The sequence below is a fragment of the Strix aluco genome, chromosome 10 (assembly GCF_031877795.1).
Source record: "Strix aluco isolate bStrAlu1 chromosome 10, bStrAlu1.hap1, whole genome shotgun sequence".
Taxonomy (NCBI): domain Eukaryota; kingdom Metazoa; phylum Chordata; class Aves; order Strigiformes; family Strigidae; genus Strix; species Strix aluco.
This window is the reverse complement of record NC_133940.1, coordinates 5,303,714-5,323,414: the sequence shown is the minus strand read 5'-3', so window position 1 is coordinate 5,323,414 and position 19,701 is coordinate 5,303,714. Positions and strand designations below refer to the sequence as shown.

The window sequence follows — 19,701 nt, the reverse complement described above, 5'->3', positions numbered from 1 at the left end:
CAGGACTGTGTTTAATCTGTTTTTTCTGACTTAATGTTCCACCTCTCCCAACTTCTCATCTCTTCTCTCTGATCTGACTTCATGCCTTGTATTGATTACACCAGGGAGGAATTTGATCCTTAGAAAAAATCCATGTCTTATCTCAGATTTTTGTCTTTGTCTGAGATTCCTTGATGAGTTTTAATTTGAAACTGAGACATTGCCTGAACAGTGTTTTCTACTATTTGCCTTTCTGGACAATGGGGACCCTGCTCTGTCTTGTCAAACTTCTGAAGTGAAGATCTATGAACAAATTAAAAAAAGGTTGTCTTCCCCTTGGGTGCAGCTCTCCAAAGGCAGCTTTGCCATGGATTTGCACAGCCCTGATGCTCTCCTCTCTCATGCAGAAATCCCAGTTGTGCTGCTGTTTAAACCCACGGCGTACAGGGAGAGGGAGCTCTGTGTGGAAAGGCATGCACACATCAGAAGGCAAGTGAGGAATATGGGCTTGACAGCTATGCCTAAGGGTGAAAGCCTTCTCTTAAATAAGTTATGAATTTGCTTAGGGCAACAAGCCTGAATCAGAGCTTCAGGGATATCACAAACACTCCGCGGGGGTCAGGAACCCATTGTGAAAAGAGATTTATAGCTTTTGGTATGAACAGGCACCTGGGCTTCAGGTCAGCACCAGGTATTTGGGAGCATCTCACAGCTGCCTGTGCCCCTGAAGCGCCGCGGGAGGGAGGGACCCACCGTGGCGGGTCCCTGCCCAGCCACCCGCTCCATGGGGCAGAGCTGATCGCCAGCGACCAGGCTGTCCTTGGCCTGCTCCTGGGCTCTCCAGAGAGGCTGCAGTCAAGCCTCTGGCTGCTGGAGGTGTTTCATGCTTCTTTGGATGCCTTTTTTTCGACGGTGCCTTCATTTGCTGTGTGTGGTTCCAGCGCGGAGCCTGCCCCAGGCTGCTAAGCCCTCCATATATACGTGCACGTAGGCAAGAAGTCAGATTTTTCCCAAAGGGTGAGAAATTTTTCTAGGAAAGTGAATCCATTTGGAGGAATTTTTACCCCAGTAATTTGTACTGGAATAACATCTCCGAGCTGCAATGCTAGATGAGACACCTGCAGTGAACTGGTGTGAATGTCAGCTGATCCCTGCCCGAGGGGAAGCTCGCGGGTGCATGTTGGAGAGGGGATGATGCCATTTGTTTAGAATGACTTTGGAAGAGGGGAGCTGATGTTTAAGCATGTTGAACATGTGTTAGATGGTTTTAAGAACATTAGTAGATGATGTTATAGATGGCTATAAACTGCTTGCAAGAATGTCTTTATTGATCTGTTGGACTATGGCAGCTACTCATTTATTAGAATTTCCATTCGTTTAGACCCATGTAAAGGATTTATAATGTGTCTTTGATATGGATTGTGAAATAAGATTTTTTTTTTATTAGGTATTGTAGAGTTTAAAAACAACTTTAATTGGGTTATTCTGGGAAGCTGGTGGTGAAACAACTGGTCAAATACTGAGGAAACAGCAGTTCTTTTATTCATTGAGCTAGAGGGTAAAAAGTTTGCAGCAGTTCAGGTACCTATCAAGCGCTGATTATGTCTGATGAGGCAAAGTCATTGATCATGTTGGTGGTGAATTTCAGCCCAGTTCCATCTGAAAGAAGCAATCAAATTACATCTACCTGGGCCCCCTGCAGTGGGGGGATTAATGCTGCTGATTCAGACCTGTTAGATTGTTAAACGCTGTTTCATTTATTTAAAGGTTATTGTTTGGTTAAATAAAAATACTGGAGTGTTTGTGAGGCTCTGAAAAATGCATGGGGCTTTGGGGAGTGAGTTGCTGCAAGACTACAAGGCTGAACTGTGCAGGGTCCCTTAACCAGGTACTGTTAAAAGTCAGAGTGAAATTCTCACCCTGTTGCAGTAAATGGCAAAGCTCTCACTGAGTCTGGTAGGGCAAGAATTTCATGTGGTGATTTCTTTGTCTGTGTGTACCAACTCGTAGCTTACTTTAAAAATCTGCCACTGAAGGACATACAGCTAATATTTATTAAAAAAAAAATAATCTTTGTGAATAGTGGCAATTGTAAGCATAGAGTACAGCCTAGAGTTAGTTTTTAATCTGCAATTTGCATTGTGAGAAAAGGACACCCCGTTCCCTTTATCTTCTGGAAAAACATAATTCAAACCAAAGTTATGAGAACAACAGGCATGTAAAAAGCATATGATTTATTTTTTTTTTTCCCTCCAAACCTGCTGGAAAATCCTATTGATGACAAAGTTCAGACTGAATCAGTGGATGGAGTGATTCATGACTGGAGCGAAATAAATTGTGTCTGAAAATTCAAGACACCATTTCAACCTTGCAGAAGTCATTTCAGATGCCTCTTTTTTGAAAGGATCAATTTTGAAACAAGGAAAGGATCTGATGACCATAAAGTAAAAAGCCCAACACAGAAGTTTGCAAAGGGGAACGTGGCAGAGGCTCTGTACAAGGCTTGCTGCACCCATCTGAATTCTTTTTGAGGAAGTTGCTTGTATCCATACAGGCCAGATCAAATTTTTGCAGTCTTGCATTCCTACTTACTCATCTGAAGACTCATCTGGAGAGATGTGAATGTCACTTTAGCCAGTTAAGGCCACTGTCTTGAAAAAATAAAGGTGCAAACTCTCCTTTCCACAAGTTGTGTTTTCTGTAGAGGGTCTATGCGCTTGTAGGAATTGAATTTCAGGCTTTTGTGCTTAAAAGATTAGAGCTCTTCCCTTTGGAGAGATGCAACTGATCTCACCTGGCATTTGAAAAAGGCTTTTTCTGGGAAGAGACCCTGTCTGCTTGCATAAGGAAGGGTTAAAGAACAAAAGCATGAAATCTCCTTTCTTCTTTCCTGATCAATCTAGCCGTCATTATGAGAGACGCTTTCTGATAGCTTCTCTTTGTCATGTAACATTAATACCATTAAGTCCACTTTGGCAAGGAAAGCAACGTATAATTAATTTGCAAATCAGGGAAGTGGATGTGATTTTTATACAAAAGAGAAGGTCTTTAACTGCAGAAGGCACTGTGTGGGCATGGCAGTGCTGCAGATGGGACCTCTCCTCGCCAGCGGGGCAGGAGTCCCTCCTCGAGCATCCCCCTCCCAGCAGTGATGTTGGGACCCCGAGGTCCCAGGCTGGGCTGGTTCCCCCGTGTGCCCCACTCTGTGCACACACCTTCAGTGGGTCCCAGTTTGCTGACAGCCAGAAGAGGGACTGAATCTAAGAAATAAGAGGGGAACCAGGTGGGGCAGGGAGGAGGTTAGGAGTTAGCAAGTTGGTTGAGCCAGGGGAAAGTATCTTTCACCTCTACCTCCATCCACTGTTCTTTGTTTAAGGCCTTAGCTCTATTAGAATTATTTTTATTTTGATGCAGAATGCATTAAAAAAGGAAGAGCAAAAAAATCCCAAACCCTATCCAGACTGATTTGTTCCCAGAAAGATGTTTAATTTTGTATGTATAATTGAAAGGGGCTAAATATAGTTGTATTAATATTTATGGGCCTTATGTTGGAGTCAATACAAGAGTTGCTGTTCAAGGCAATTAAGCTTTACCTTTTCACATCTAGGATTTCAGCATTTGGAGATGATATTAGTTGTGTGACCTGCATCGAAGAGAGAAAAAACTAAAAGCATGCCATTATCTGTCAAATATGATACCCTGTATTTAAAGCTGTTTGCTGACAGGCAGTTTGTCTCCAGCAAGGGTGATGTCTCAGAAGCAGTACTGCTATCTTAACAGGGGCAAAATTGGAGAAATCAGGAGGCTCAGAGGCTTGCAGTACAACTGTCCCCACAGCCGATGCTGTGTTTTGGGAGGAACTGAGCGTCTAGACTGTCTCACGGCATCCGAAAGTGGGCATTGCCCACCACAGCTGCAGAGCTGGCTGCTGGGGACGAGGGGAAAATGATTATGGTGGCACTTTGTGGACTCCGTTTGTCTTCATACCACCTCCACCCTGGAGCTGGGGCATAGGAAACGCAATCCTCAGCAGCTCCTCTGCGGAAGCGCGTGGGGCAGGGAGGACTGTTGGCACCCTACTCCTGGGCTCGGGCTATCTGTGCGTGTCTGCGGGGCTAGTCACAATCTTCATGTCATTAAAGCACAGGGAAAGCAGATCCAGTCCAGAGATCTGAGCTGCTGTAGGCAGCGTGTGCACGGGGAATTAGGTCGAGGCTGTAATGATGAAAACAAGTCAGTTTGCGTTAATAGCAAAGGCAAAATGATGATGCGCTTGATTTCTAAAGCACTGCCTTTCAGGAGAAGGGTATCACTAGGATAACGTGACAGGAGTCCTGGCAGTGGTTGAATTGCCCTGCATTGCTGCTTTTTGGAAGCTGCAGCTCCTCACTGCTCCAGTTAACAAATAAGCTGTTAGACGCTGTAAAATCTCACACTGATAAGGGCTGTCTGAATCCTGCCTTTCTACTAAATTTGATCAGTGTGTCAGATTTTTTTCTTTCTTCCGTCTGGACTCTAATAACTGCCTTTGAGAAGGAGGACTGCAGTGAGGAGCCTTCTCAGGGAGCAAGGGATTAACCTGCCCTCCGGAGGGCAGAGGCTCACAGCCAGGGCTGCGGATGGACGTTGTCCCAGTGAGGGTGGGCTTGGTGCTTATCCCTTCTCCTAGGACTCATGCGCTCCACACATTTTGAAGCTTTGTGTGGGTGTGTTTTGGTTCTTTCACTGGTGCATTGTATATTTTGGTAGCTGGAAGCCTTTTAACCCCCTTCAATAAGCATCGGGGGAATGTGTTTTCTGATGGCTTTCATTAGCTTTTGCTGTTGGAACACAATAGCTGCTTAAACAGGGAGGAAAAAGCGGAAATCAGATGGCACACCCGCGGAGGTAGGAATGGTGGCCGTGCTCTTAGTGGTTGGAAATGAGTTTTCAACTCCAAATGGCCCTTCTGAATTCAGCCTTGGCTCTGGGGATTCGCACTGGGTGACGCTGACCCCAGCAGACCGGTATTTCCAATTACAGATGACAAGATGCTTGCCAAAAGGTGTTGGCAAAGGATTGTTCCTTGGTGTGCCTGAGAGTGAGCCGGAACAGGGCAGAGTCCCACCTCGTCTCCATTCCCGAACAAGGGCAAGCCAAGCTATATATTAAGGAACAAGGAAATTGCACCAGTTAAATTTAAAAAACTCATTTAGCTAAAGCAGCACAAGCTTCCATGAATATTTATCTGATGTTATAGAAGCATGTGGACTCCCACCTACTTTATTAAATTGATTTTCAATAAAGATGCCAGTGGAAGACGTTTGATTAATGGCTGGTGGGACGGTACAATTAATGTGAAGTCTGGAGTCAGCAAGAAGTGTCCCCTAAGCCCGTGTGTGTCCCTGCTGGAGGCTGGGCTAAGAAAATGTTTCTGAAATTCTCGGAGGGACAACAGCAATGTTTATCTATGTGGTTTTTGCGATGGGGTGAACAGGAGCTGCTGTTTGGCTGCTGTTTGGCTGCTGCGTGGTTTTGCTGTGGGCTGATGTCCTGACCTTGAAGCTGGTGTGTGGCTTTTGTTTCCAGTGCTCTGCCTTTTCCTCTGCTTTTCACACCCCTCCGAGCAGGCTGCACCTGAGAATTAAGCACAGCGGTGAGCTTCAGTGATCATGTTGGGTTTGAGTGAAGCTCCCTGGGCCTTTGCATTTAAACATGCCTGGGATTAGCTCCATCGGCGTCCAGATCTGCTCAGCTCCTACCAATTTACCTGCTTGGATTTGTCTCCTGAAGGAAGGCAATTTGAAGCTGTAATGTTACAGCTCTATTAGAGAGCTCTAGCGCAGTTTCCCGACGGGACACCCCCCAGGGCTGGTGGCACGTCTTTCCGATGAGCCGTCGGGAGCTCGGGTGGGAGATGCTGAGCGTGATGCAAGTGGGGGTTGTGGGCGCTGTGGTACCCGGGGCCCCGCTGAGCCGGGGAGCCTGGAAATCCCTGCGGGGTGAGGGGCCCTCCCTGCCCCTGGACAGCCTGAAATAGAAAATCTCCCCAGGGGTCTCGTGAAAAATCTTTGGAAGCCGCTGTGGGTGGGATGTTGCATTTCACTTTCTCTGCAGGGGGTTTCTGAGCCAGAGGCATAGGTTTTCTGGGTGCGATGGTTAGGCGAGGGCTGTGTGGGAGCGCAGGCAGGCAGCATGCCTCGGCGCGGCAGGGGAGGCAGCGCGTTAGGCGAGGAGGTGGCTCTGCCTCAGCACCCCTCGGCTCCATGGAGCCCAGAGCAGTACCACAACTCTGTGAACCGCTGCCGTGGGGGTGCCCGAGTGGCACCAGATAGCCAAGACACAAAGCACGAGTCCTTGTCCCAGCCAGTGCGGGAGCCCCAAGCACAGGGGAGCAGGATCGGTGCTTGGACGTGCCCACCCCTTCCCAGAGGGCACGTGGTCGAGGTGATATCGAGGTGCTGGAGCGAGTGCAGAGGAGGGCAACGAAGCTGATGAAGGGCCTGGAGAACAAATCCTATGAGGAGCGATTGAAGGAGCTGGGACTGTTTAGTTTGAGGAGGAGAAGGCTGAGGGGAGACCTCATCACTCTCTACAGCTCCCTGAAAGGACGTTGTAGAGAGGTTGGTGCTGGTCTCTTCTCACAGGGGATTAGTGACAGAACAAGAGGGAACGGCTTGAAACTGCAACAGGGGAGGTTCAGACTGGACATGAGGAACAAATTTTTGACAGAAAGAGTGGTCAGAGAGTGGAATAGGCTGCCCAGGGAGGGGGTGGAGTCCCCATCCCTGGATGTGTTTAAGGGTCATTTGGATGAGCTGTTGGGGGATGTGGTGTAGGGGAGAACTTTGTAGAGTCGGGCTGATGGTTGGACTTGATGATCCCGAGGGTCTTTTCCAACCTGAATGATTCTGTGATTCTGTGGTGCCCAGAGGGCTACGGCCAGATGGCACAGGGAGAGCAGCTGGGGCAGAGATGGTGCAGATGCTCCTGATGCTGCCCTCCGAGGCTCAGAGGCTCTTGTAGTGGTCTCTGGTTTGCAGTACTTCAGGTTTTTCTCTGCATGCAAATGTATAATAAGGCCCGTGACAGCTCTCTGCCTGCAGGAGAAGAGGGGGTCCCTGGGCAGCGCCTGTGCCAGCAGGGAGCAAGTGGGTGCAGATAGATACTTTCAGCGTGTGCTGAGTTGGTTGGGCACTCCCCTGCTGCACTCTCATTACCGGGGAGCTGGGCCGAGACTGGGCTTGGGGGAGAGTGATGGGAACAGAAAGGAATTTGAAAAAGGGAGGAGGTGCTGGCTAATATGTATGTGGCAGAAAAAGAGAGGAGAGTTCTGGTTGAAAAGAGAAGCTGAGAAAAGGCAGATTGGCATCCAGCATATTTCTGGAGACAGCTTTCTCCTCTGTAGGCTGTGAGTCGCCTGAAAAAACGTGTCAATAAAGCACACTCACAGGCGCTGTCTCTAATAAATATATATTTAAGAGAGACATTTCTTCAAAACTTCTGCTAGGAGATGTCTAATTCTGAAGGGATGGCATGAAAAATGACATCTCCAGTGGAAGCAGAGAGTTGCCATGGGAACTGGAACGCTTTGAACACACGTCACTAAAACAAGAAAACATTCTCCCCAGCAAAGGAAATTAAAAATTACATCTGGAGGCATCTGCCCTCTGCTTGTCTCTGATGGGAGTATCGGAGTATTGTGCAGCATATCATAATTCATGTAGTGGGCAGAGCTGAAAATTCGGAATTTGTTGCTGAATTTTTGTGAGTAACTGTGATAAAAAGCCTTCCTGTCCGCGGGACAGACAATGCTGGTGTCTGAACAGTGCTGGGGAGGGGAAGGTTTAGAGCCATAATGAAATTTCCTCTAAAAGGGGTTTGCTCACCTGGGGATAAAACAACAGCCCGAGTGCACAAATAAGCCCATCTCACCCCGTGTGGATCCCCCCACTGCTCCCAGGGTTTGCTGGCCAGGGGCTTCCCTGGGAGACACAGGGAAGCCAGGCAAGAGGGGTGTGATGGAGGGACACGGTGCACGTCCAGGGATTTATCTTGCGCTTCGGAGGCCCTGTTTATCCTCACCAGCCTGGGACAGCGAGCACAGGAGGAGTTCTTCCCGCGTGGCAGAGGTGGACTCGCAGCCCCTGCTGTCTGATGCATTTCTTGGCGCGGCGGTGACGCAGGGAGCTGGGTGAGCCCGGGTGGTGAGGAGAGCTTGCCGTGCTGTCCAACAGGACCCCAGCGTCAGAGGAAATGCTAAATCGACCAGTGCAAGGCAATGTGAATTAAATAAGTTTATTTCTATGATGTATTGGCATTGCCATAAACTAAATGAGCGGTGGCCATGCAGCCCAGTGACCCGTGCGGGACAGGAGACAGCTCGGTGGAGACCTTGGCTCGTCAGGCAGCTCAGCGGTCACACAGGCAAAGCCGCCGCTGGGGAGCGTGAGGAAGGGAAGGCGTTTGTCTGCGTGGCCCTGGCTGTGGTGGTGAAGGATGCCAGAAGTGTCACCAGAGGCACACTGTCGCAGGAGCTGATTAAGTTCTCCTGCTGAAGGAAATGCCAGCCAGGAGCTAACGGATAAGGGAACCAGAGTGCAAATTACTGTGTTGCTCCCTGCTATGGTTTTCTTGTATCTTGTCTCAGTACCTGGCGTTGGCCTCAGGGGACAGGCTTGAGAATTAAATGGACTCTTCCTCTCAGCTAGCCCCAGGAGCCACTTTCATTTTTTTTATTTTTTTTTTATTTTTCTTTTTTGCACACCACAGTCCATCATGTGGTCTGGCAATCCTCAGCCTGCAGAGCAACCTGGAACAAGATATAGCCGGAGACATGGGGAGGCAGCGCTGAGGCTAAAAGGCAGATGGGGAAACTTGGGCACAGCTCAGTGCCACGGTGCAGATTAGTACCAGTGGTGGGGTCGGAGCTCAGAGCTCAACCTGCAAACCTCACGCACTTCATTTGAGACATCTTGCTTATTCTTTCCCCCTCTGCAATGACATAAAATTAATGCAATGCAGCGTGGGTCTCATTTCATTTTTCTTGCACCTCCCTGCTTCCTTTCTGGCTTGCCAGTCTTTCCAGTTATTTTCTATGTGTCAATGAGTATCAGGTTAGCAATACCAGTTTTGTATTGCACCCTTGTGCTTATCTTTTTCCTGGGGGTCTGCCTTGAGCTCTGATGAATTACAGAGCTCAGCAATTGATTTACAAATGCTAAGAATTTTACTGGCACCGATCTGAAGTTTTTGCAGCTCCTCTTCAAGCCTGTGAGTTGTCTGTTGGGAGGTGATGATTTCTGTTAAAGACTTGCTGAGAAGGAGTTAACAAGAGGTTCAGTGTCTTTAGGAAAGGTGGTAAGCAGTAACCTTCTGTGCCCGGTCTGCGAGCTCCCTGATGGAGAAGCGTCAGAGGGGCACCATGTCCACAGAGGTTCTGGATAAGCCTGGTCTAATGACTGAGTCTCTCAGCTAAGTTACACACGTGTGAAGGGATACAGCAAAGGCAGCAGCCCGGTGACTGCTTTTTTCCAGAGCCTTATCTCTCCTGTGTATGTGCAACTTCAGCCACGGTACTGGGGAATGGGACCTGCTGCAGTCTTTCCCTGAGGCTGCTGTTCACCAAGATCCCTTGATGTGGTCAACAAGAACATTGTCATTGACCCCTAAAGAGGGAAATTAACTGACGATGAGGTCAGGAAGGCAGGCCCAAAACGAAACACGGGTGTTTTGCAGATAACGTGGAGAGGTTTGCTGAATGCTGAAGTACCAGTTTGGCATTTTTGCCCACATCTCATTGTTCCCTCCAGTGCGTACAGCCCTGCATTCACCCTGCGGTACTGGGTCAGCAAAATTCTCCTGGCTTTGGTTTCGTCAGGGTCACAGCCGTGTGTGCTAGCTGGCAATAGTGTTGTCTGAATGCTCTTCCCCTATCCACTGGGAGCGGCAGGGATTCCCTTCCCTGAGCTCCTCTGGCGTAGCCATCAAGGACAGACTTTAATACTGAATATGTTAAATTATGCATGCTAATTTATATTCACACATTTTCTCATTGTATTTATAATATATAACAAACATGTTTATGTAGCATCTCTCTTCCATTACCACAGGGTCTCAAAGCACTGTAGAACCTTTAAAAGCCTGCTCATACATACATATTCCTCCTCTGTCTTCACAGCATCTGAGGGTGTCCTAAGTCCTTAAAATAGTAACTACAGTAGCTTTGTTCATTCTGTCTTTTCTGTCTGTAGCAAAAATAGCACAACTAATTTGTAGTCTGTGTTTGTAGTCTGCATGTGTGAGAATGAGGGGTGTGTGTAAAGCCTCCATGACTGCATGTCCTCTAGCAGTTGCTGCTTCTAACTCTCTCCTCTATCTGACTCTCTCTTCTATTCCACCTGGACTTTATATTTATCAATAACTTGCAACCCATCCTGATTCTAACCTCTGGATGTGATTTTATGCCACTTAATGAAGTAATAAGAATACGTGCGTGTGCATGCCTGCATGGGGCAATGAGTGAAAGTTAAATTAAACTCCATGAGCCAAATGCATCGTTCTGTTGAGTCTTGCAGTAGCTTTTGCCTGGGCTCCTAATGCAGTGAGGCCTACCACATCTTTCTTTTCTCTTCTAAAAGCTTTTGAGCCTGTTGGCTGATCTGAACAAAACCTGACAGAGAGATAGACAGATAGATAGATTCAGAGATTTGAAGCCCCTGCAAGATTTGTGGAATTATGCAGCTGAGTGTAAAAACGCCCTGAAGTAGAGAGGTAACTGGATGGGATCAACTGGTGTTAGGCATCAGAAAAACAGGCAGGAAAAGCTGATCTGTGGGAAAGCAGCGTTTGTCAGCTCCGCTACTGGTAGCAGCATCTCTCCTAGGCTGTTCTGCTGGATAGAGCTCTAACCTGCATCCCCCACTCTTGGTAAATGTGAGAAAACAGCTTTCTCCATCACGGGAATGTGTGAAATCCCTATAGCACCTTCTACTGCAACGCATGGACTTACCCACTGCACCAGGTGTGCCTAGAGCCCCCTTATCCACTGCGTGTTGAGACCACGGGGCAGTGTAGCATGCTCCGTGCAGGGAGTTCAGGCCAGAAAACTGGGCTACCCTGTGCTGTTATTCACGTGGAAGTGCTAGGGAGGGAGTGCAGTTTCTTGCCCGAAAGGGACTAGCAGATGCCCTGTGTGCCTCTCAGCACCGTGCTGGGACACTGGCTCCCTGCTCACTTGGAATCAAGGAGGAACAAGTTGTGCCTGACTCCTCTGCTTTCAACAGTAGTTACGCCTTGATCCAAACTCTGTAGCCAACATGTTATGTAGGTGCAGAGAGAGCTCAGACCTGGGTCAGAGCCACAAGCACATGTAGAGTGCATTTGGAGACTGCTTAGGGATTTCTCTTTCAAGAACTGAGCTGATCTTCCCTACATAACCCGCGAAGTGTGTGCCCCAGGTGGCTTGTGCCCCAGGGATTGCCTCGGAATCAGACATCCATCTAGACTTTACAGTGTGCCATAAATCCTAGACAAGCCATGCTCAAGTGGTAACTGGGTCACTTCGTGGTCCTGCATCTAGCTCCTGCAGAGGACACTGGATACAGCCGTGTTTGAAAGCTGGGTATGTGGCATTTAAGACAGAGAACAAATCTCTTCATTGCATCAGCTCTCCTCTGGCCCTGCTAAGAAAGAGAGCCAGGGCAGCAGGCTGTCTCTTTGAAGGCATTTGACAGGCATCATCTCACTTCATCTGGGCTGAAAAATTAAGCATGTGTAATCGTAGACCATGCTGATGTCTCTCATCATGTGAGTGGTTTCACTGTTGGCTGTGTCTTGAGAAAGCCCCTGAAATTCTTTTGAACTTCTTGCTCCCCCTGTGCTGAAATATCCAAATTGGGGGGAGAAAGGAGAGAGAGAGCACAGCTGGAAGTGACACTACATGCGTATCTGTGTTTACAGATTTGATGACTTTTCTCTAGTCTGGCTGGAGGACATGCAGTTGTAGACACTGATGTGCCATCACGGCAGAGAGAAGGTGGTGATTAATCACCCTGGCTCACAGAGCAGCGACTTGGGATCCGGCTGTGCAGCAAACACTGGCAGTCCCAGGGGGTTCGAGCAGCAGTGGAGAGTGATAACCCAACCCCTGCGAAAAGATGCCTCTGCACCCCAGGATGGGCTGCTTTCGTGGAGAGCAGCAGATAGCCTTGTGTCCTGTGTAAATGTGATGCCATTTTGATCACTGGGAGTGTAACTGAGGGGGCCAGATCTGTTACACAGAGTTATTTCAGCTTCATGAGTGAGACAGGGGGACCACTTCTGGAAGCAAGCAAATAGCCAAGCAAAACTGCATTAGACAAATAGTTCATGACACATAGGCAGAGCTAGATACGGATCTGATCCAAAGGTCTCATTGGCAATCCACCCCTGCTTTTGCTGAGATAAGACATTTATTTTAGACATTTATACTGTTTCTTTCCTCACTGAGTGGTTTATTCTGTGGGTACAAATTTCCCAGTGCTCAGTCTTTCGCTGACCCCACTTTGCAGTGGATGAGCATCCTGTCATCTTTAAGCATGTTGTCCCATGGGGGAGCATGAGCTAAGGTCAGCCTTCATCCATGGGACCCTGGTCATCCTCATCTCTACACTCACTAGAGAGAAGCAAATGCCATCAGAGGTGGTCGGGTCTGGGCAAGCTGACCTACCTGTGGGATTACCCTCCCCCCATAGACAAAATGGAGCTAATGGGGTCTCTGTTGTATCTTGATGCTTCTGCCGAAGTGAGTTTTCCTGGAGATGTGTTGATGTTTTAGGTAGTTCAGGGAATTAAACCTGACACCACCGTTAGCTCTGTCTGGCCTGCAAAGGGCTGGGCCAGCTGGCAGCCCTCCTGGTGACACTCTTGGCCATGATCACTGCTGTTCAGCATTGACTTCTGTAGGCTGTGTGGTGTGCTACCGAAAGCCTTTGCTTCTTACTGGCTTCAACTATTTCCATTCTATATAATTCTATGTCTGGAGGCGGTTACAATTTATTCCTATGTAACGAAGGCTGTTGACAGGACTGAGATACCCTATGTATGTTCAGGCTTATTCTTCTTCTGAGAAGAACATGGGCATGCTGCCGTCCACTTTTGAGAAAGATGCCCAGGCTGAAGTTGTCAAACCTGGGTGAATGTGACATGAGACTTGACTTTTGCTTCTGAACAAGGAATTTTGTCTTCAAGTATGCTGAGGCACTAAAACAGTCAAACAACATCTGAAAATATGTATTTTTACTTTGGGACTGGGAGTTTGAAGAGGTTAACTGTGACCTCTCTATGTGTTGTCTAAGATCCCCAAGTCAAAAACAACTGAGGAGAGAGAAGGGGCAGTACTGGGAGCTGCCCAGATCTCTCTGCACTCCAGCTCAGCTCTCCCTTTTGCAGATGCTGGAGGAAATGTCAATACCTTGGGTTTTTGCTGTCTGTTCCCCAGTCTTCCCCTCCTGACTCCTGCACAGCCTCTGCTCTCAGGATGTGAAAACATCCCAGGTGCAGTAGGGGTATTTGTGGTCCTGACATCAGTAATAGCTCATGCTGCTTTGTGGCCTTTGGGTGGCAGGAGCTCCATCAGTCTATGTCCTTGGAGTCAGCTTTATCCCCTGGCTGGGCTGGACAAGCCTTGGAGGCATTAACAGCACTGCAGTGATGTTCACCGAAATGTTTCCTTCTGTGCTGCTATTCCTGAGCTCCCTAGCAAAAAATGCAAGAAAAGCATCTCTAAAGCATGTGGGAAAGTCTTGCTGGCAGGAGTGCAGCAGTAAAGGCTACGTCAGGGGTTTCTTGTATGTGGTTGGTGATGTGGAAGATGTCACGTCTCCATTTCTGCAGCTCTTGCGAGGGAGGTTGTGGGGAGAGGCAAGGTTACCCTCTCCCCTCAGGCACCTCCCTCTCTGCTCGTGCCTCCCTGCCCTCTCCCAGTACTGGCACAGCAGTCCCAAGGGCAAAGTCAGAGGGTACCCCGTGCCACACCATCCAGAGATGTGCCCTTCCTTCTTCAGTGCCTCTCTTCTTACTGAAAGGAGACACGACTCAGCTCCTGCTTCCCAAAACAGGGCACCACAGGTTGAAAGGCCACCTGGAAAACCAAGGCAGGAACTGGCAAAGGCAGCAGCCCTGGTGCGATGGGAGTGAAGCTGTCAGAGAGGGACCTGAGGGTGGAGTTTCTGGCTGGGGGCTGCAGTGTGCCTGGGTTGTGGTGCGGCTCAGCTCCAGCGGGCTCATGGGACTTGTAGCAAAGATCACGGAAGCCTCTTTTGTTCCAGAGGCTAAAATTGGAAGGAAAATTAAATCCCCCTAGTGAGAGGCTGAGAAAACAAAGAATGAAACACCCAAAAAGCTTCTGTGTGCAGCTGCAAAAATTACCTTCTGCTTATTAATTAGCATGGCAAGGATTTGGGAGAAGGCATGAGGTGGAAGTTGGTAGTACAAACCAACTTCTTGTGTTTCCCTTCCTGGCGATGCTGGGTTAGATGTAAAGCACCATCCTGTCCGGTGTGCTCACTTTGGGTTACGTGACATGGGAAAGAGCTACACAGCATCCCCTCTCTCTTCATGTGACACTGTTCTCACCGCAGGCTGATGGGAGTCCTTCCCAAAGGATTTTGTGTATTTGAGGGGACACTGGACAGGTCCTTGGAAGAGGATCACTGAATAAGGGGATCTCCTCAAGCTGAGAAACTCTTGAGCTTGTATCAGCAATAGTGTGACCAGCAGAGGTAGGGAGGTGACAGTCCCCCTGTGCTCTGCACTGGTGAGGCCACACCTGGAGTGTTGTGTCCAGTTTTGGGCACCTCAATACGAGAGGGATCTCGAGGGGCTGGAGCGAGTGCAGAGGAGGGCAACGATGCTGGGGAAGGGCCTGGAGAATAAATCCTGTGAGGAACCATTGAAGGAGCTGGGACTGTTCAGTGTGAGGAGGAGAAGGCTGAGGGGAGACCTCATCACTCTCTACAGCTCCCTGAAAGGACATTGTAGAGAGGTTGGTGCTGGTCTCTTCTCACAGGGGATTAGTGACAGAACAAGAGGGAACGGCTTGAAACTGCAACAGGGGAGGTTCAGACTGGACATGAGGAACAAATGTTTCACAGAAAGAGTGGTCAGAGAGTGGAGTAGGCTGCCCAGGGAGGGGGTGGAGTCCCCATCCCTGGGTGTGTTTAATGGTCGTTTGGATGAGCTGTTGGGGGATGTGGTGTAGGGGAGAACTTTGTAGAGTCGGGCTGATGGTTGGACTCGATGATCCCGAGGGTCTTTTCCAACCTGAATGATTCTGTCATTCTGTGAGCTGAGGCTAAATGTGGTTGCAGTCTAGGAGGGTGTTAAGGGGCTTTATCAGCTTGTTACTGCACTTTGTGGGTTATGACCATGGTTGGAGATGGGATATTGGGCTGTCTGGAGTCCAGAGCACTTTATAGGGAGCCCAGTGCAGAAACATATACCCCCAGGAGTGGGCCTGGAGCAGTTTGAGGGTTTGTACTCCTGGGTGCAGAAGAGCCTGAACAGCACTGTCCTCCTTTCTAGTCTCCGCCATGCCATCACGCACAGAAACACCAGTACAGACAGGCTTGTCATCTCTGAGCTCCTTTAGGTCCCAACACAGCCCTGGGGCAGAGCTGGAGCACAGCCTCACGGAGGTCCCCATCCCTTCGCTCACCCAGCTTATCTCCGAGATAAGGCTGTGCAGCCTCCGTGACGTCAGCGCGGCAGCCAGGAATCCCCTGCACAAAGCCGCAGTGGCTTCGCCCCTGTTTTAATCGTGTACATCGTTTGGGAGCCTCCAGCGCTTGGATGCAGGCACATCATTTCTGCTAGCTTGCGGCATAGCCTCTGGGAACCCCCGCCTGGGAAACGTGACTGTGTTCAGCACATCCGCAAACCTCAAGAGCTGAAACACAACCAGCCGAGTCGATTATATTACGGCTGAGATTCTTAAATAAACAGCACTTGATGAGTGCAGCGGGATGTTTAATAAGAGCCTCCTCAGCCCCCCGTGCCCCCCGCCTCCCATAATCACTTGTAGAGGCAGCCCTACAATCTACAGTCGCCGAGGGGAGAGGCAGCGAGGCAGTGTAATTTGTATTCCAGCTCTGCTACTGCTCCTAGTGCTTCCAAGAAGCAAGTAAAAATAGCACTCCGTCATTTTGTAAATAATAGCTATCTCCTCACAGGCCCAGGGAGTCATGAGCACTTAAAAGGGAGATTGTGGGAAGGGGGAGATGTCTGCCTTGAGCCAGGGCTAGGAAGATAGGCCATGCGGATTTGAAGGTGGGGGGACAGAGGAGGGAGGGGTGAAATGGAAACCCTGAGGCACCTCAGCAGCAGCTGCTGCTGCTTTACACCTTCTGCGTGCTCAAGGGAAGCAACCAGCCCCGTGATGTGGGGCTTGGGGTGGCAGGATCTGGCCCTCCACACATTGCTGATAGGGATGTTTGTTGCCTGCACAAGCAGCGAGATCTGGTGTAGCAAATTCTTGGAGAAGGAGCGGGGTAGCTTTTAAAGAGCAGGCAGGTGTAGGGAGTACCATGGTAACACTGTGGGAAGGGATGTTACAGCTTTTGTTTTACATTTGCATTGCAGATCTGCCCAGCTGTGGGGGATTTCTGCAGGCAGGAGCAAGGCAGCATTGCCTGGCAGGCAGGGATCAGTCTTTGTACCGTGTGGGAGAAGGGGCAGCTCTGATCGACCTGCAGCACCTTGCTCCTGCTCACACACCTGCTCCAGATAACCATCTGCACAGTTGTGCTGAAGCTTGGGAATAAGCTGAGCTTATAAGTGGGAAAAGCCCCCAGACAAGGGATTCAGCCTCAAACAAATGTCTTGGGAACATGACATGCCACTTGGGTCTCTAAATTCTGCCCATGTTCAAACACTGAAGCTGAAAATCTCTTGCTGTTCTAGTTTCGTGACTGCTTCAGGGTCTTTTTTTTTTGCTTTCCTGGTCCCCAGGTAGCAGCAGCTTGGGGCACATTGAGACTCAGCAGTGTGGCTGGAGGGTGCTTGTGCAGCCCGCCAAGAGCAAGACCGAGCCCTGCGCTGGGCGCAGTTCCCCAGGGCAGCCGGAGCTGGGCTCTGCTCCTTGCTCCACTTCAGCTTCCTACCTGAACCAAGTCTCTCCTTTTTCATTTCCCCAACTATAAAACAGGACTGGCGGCGTCCGCCTGCCACCCCAGCAGGCTTGAAGGCTCAACTCACTTGTGCATGTAAAAAAACCTTGAGTCATAGGGAAGGATGATGTTAGGAAAGGAGAAATGCCATTTAATGTTCTGCAACAGCTCTAGGGAAAGTGCCTAACACTCTACAGTACAGTCCTTAATTATTAAATCTCTGGTGAGAACTGGGCAAGACAGCCAAGCTGCAGTGTGAGCGTGTTGGATTGAAAAGGAGATAAGGATTTCCCTGCCATGTCTCTGAGCGGAGGCAGATGCTCCTATCTCAGCTTTCACTTGCTGCAAAAGTAGATGCAGTTTCTTCTTGTTCAGGTTCAGGGTGGGTAAGTGTGAGGGTAAGGAGGGGGGAGGCTGGCTGAGTAGCTCCTAATTACTCTGGAGGAGAAGATCTCACCACAGAGCTCATCAGCTTGGGCAGAGCCACAAGCAGTGCGGATGCTCTTGGGCTGTAGGATCATGAAGGAAGCGAGTCTCTGAGGCTGGAGCTCACGCTGTTCTGCTGGTGTTTTACTTATCTCTGGATTTCTCAGCTCTGCTGAAATCCCTGCATGTGTAGCAATGATTTAATTTCAGAAATCCCTCCAGATCCCAGCCAAATCCTGCCCTTAGGAGCACGTATTGACAGGGAAAGTTCAGTCTGGCTTTTGCCATGAAAGGTGCAGGGAGCCCATTTTTCTAAGTGCTGGGGAACATTGGTGAGCCAGCGACTGAGCCAGCCCCCCCAGCTCGTCCCTGCACCGGGTGCTGCCTTGCAGGCACAAAGGGATCCCACCGAGTTCAGCAGTTTCGCATGATCTGGTCCAGGGTGTACGTCTGCAGTCTGGAAATGGGGGATCCTCTTCAGACCCAGGCTGGAATTAATTATTAATATTGTTTAATTATTAATATTAATAAATCAATTGTATTTATTAATACCATTATTTTTGATTGTATTTGCCAGTAGATTGAAGGTGTGGGAAGGTGCCTCTGGAGTTCTGTGACAGCCAGGTCACAGCATGATAAGGCCATAAAGGCTCATGTAAAGATAGCAGGATCATATCAAAAGGTGTCCCAAAAGTTCTGCCTTTTCACCTCCTCGTCACTTCCTGAATCCCTTCTGTCGTGCTTGGATCACACTGTAAAGCACGGGTCCTTTCATGGACTGCTGTCCTTCTGCACCCTCAGGTGCAGGGGACAACTCATTCTGCACCTCTCAAGGACTGGCTTCTCCGGCCACGGGCAGCATGGATCCTGATCTGATAATCATGGCTGTAAATTATTATCTTGGACAAACTGAATGCCAAGAAGGGAGGAGGGGAGGGGAGAGAGTTTGTGTTTTCTCTAAAACATAATTAGCTTTCTCTCGCCACATGTGTTAGCAGAAAGAGCCTTGCTTCACTAAATGTTCTTCTCCGCTGTGTATCTATCTCAGCTGGGTACTTGTTTGGAGGGAGACAGAGAGAATACCCCGAGTGTTTAAGTCTTACAGAAGTAACTCATTTTGTTCAGGATGATGTCTTCTTGGCTTCTGGGTGCTTCAGAGAGTGTACTGCATACATATTTCTCTTTAACCTTCTTTTTATTGCATCAAGACGAGATCAAGGGTTACTTATATAGCACAATAATATCAGCCATGGGCTGCGTCAGAAGCTTTCCAGCCATAATAACTAAAGACATGTATACGTATATTTTAGCCATTAAGGAGAAAACCCTGCCAGAATGCATTATCTTATTTTTGGATACAAAACTTTGAAGCACAAAACTAAGCTTCATAGCTCTGCAAAATAACTGTCAGGGGACAGAAGGATTTCCATAACTGAATTGAGCAATGGGCTATCCAGGCTACTTGCAAAGCTCCTGCAGTGGCCACAAAAAAAAAAAAAAAAAAAAAAAAAAAAGTGGTTCTTTCATTGGCAAAGCAGCTCTGAGCCAGTTAATGCCATCCAAAAGAGCACAATGGCATGATCTACCCCTAAAGTGGTGAGGACTTACAGTAACGTAGTGCTAAACTCAAGGCATCTCATCCATCATTTTTTCAGTACAACGCAGTGGGCAGAGCATAGGACCATGATTCACTGTGCCTTGATTTCCCTACAAAAGGGGACAGCAGCAGAGATTTCAATTCGGAAACACGCCAAAATCATAATGAATCAAGAATGAGAGCTGTATGTGCTGTTTGGCATATGTGCTGGTGGCTGTGTTCTGGAAAGCACTCCAGTTTATCTTTACCTAAAGGCAGGTGATTAAGATTGGGCCTGGGTTTGAGTGCTCACGGCAGGAACCGTGGCAGTTTTGTGTGGTTTTGCTGGGGCAGTGAGGCTGCTGCAGCTCATCATCCATGAGGGCGATGCAGCCTGGGATGCAGGGGAGCATGTGATGCAGGCAAGCAGCAGCTCGCCAGGAGCGAGGCACTTAGGAGAACAGCAAACATGATGGCAGTAAAAGGCAATCAGAATATTGATTCTTTTTACATACAGATAAGCCTGAAGCTGTAACAAACCCAGGGTTTCCTAAAACTGGTGGAAGATTGCTAGGCTGTTTATCAGGCTGGGAG

General features: G+C 48.8%; 1 protein-coding gene across 3 annotated transcripts in view; it reads left to right on the top strand.

Annotated features, from left to right (window-relative positions):
• LOC141927829 (gamma-aminobutyric acid receptor subunit alpha-3) overlaps positions 1–19,701 on the top strand; it is a 78,104-nt gene that overhangs the window by 19,712 nt on the left and 38,691 nt on the right. The window lies entirely within an intron of this gene.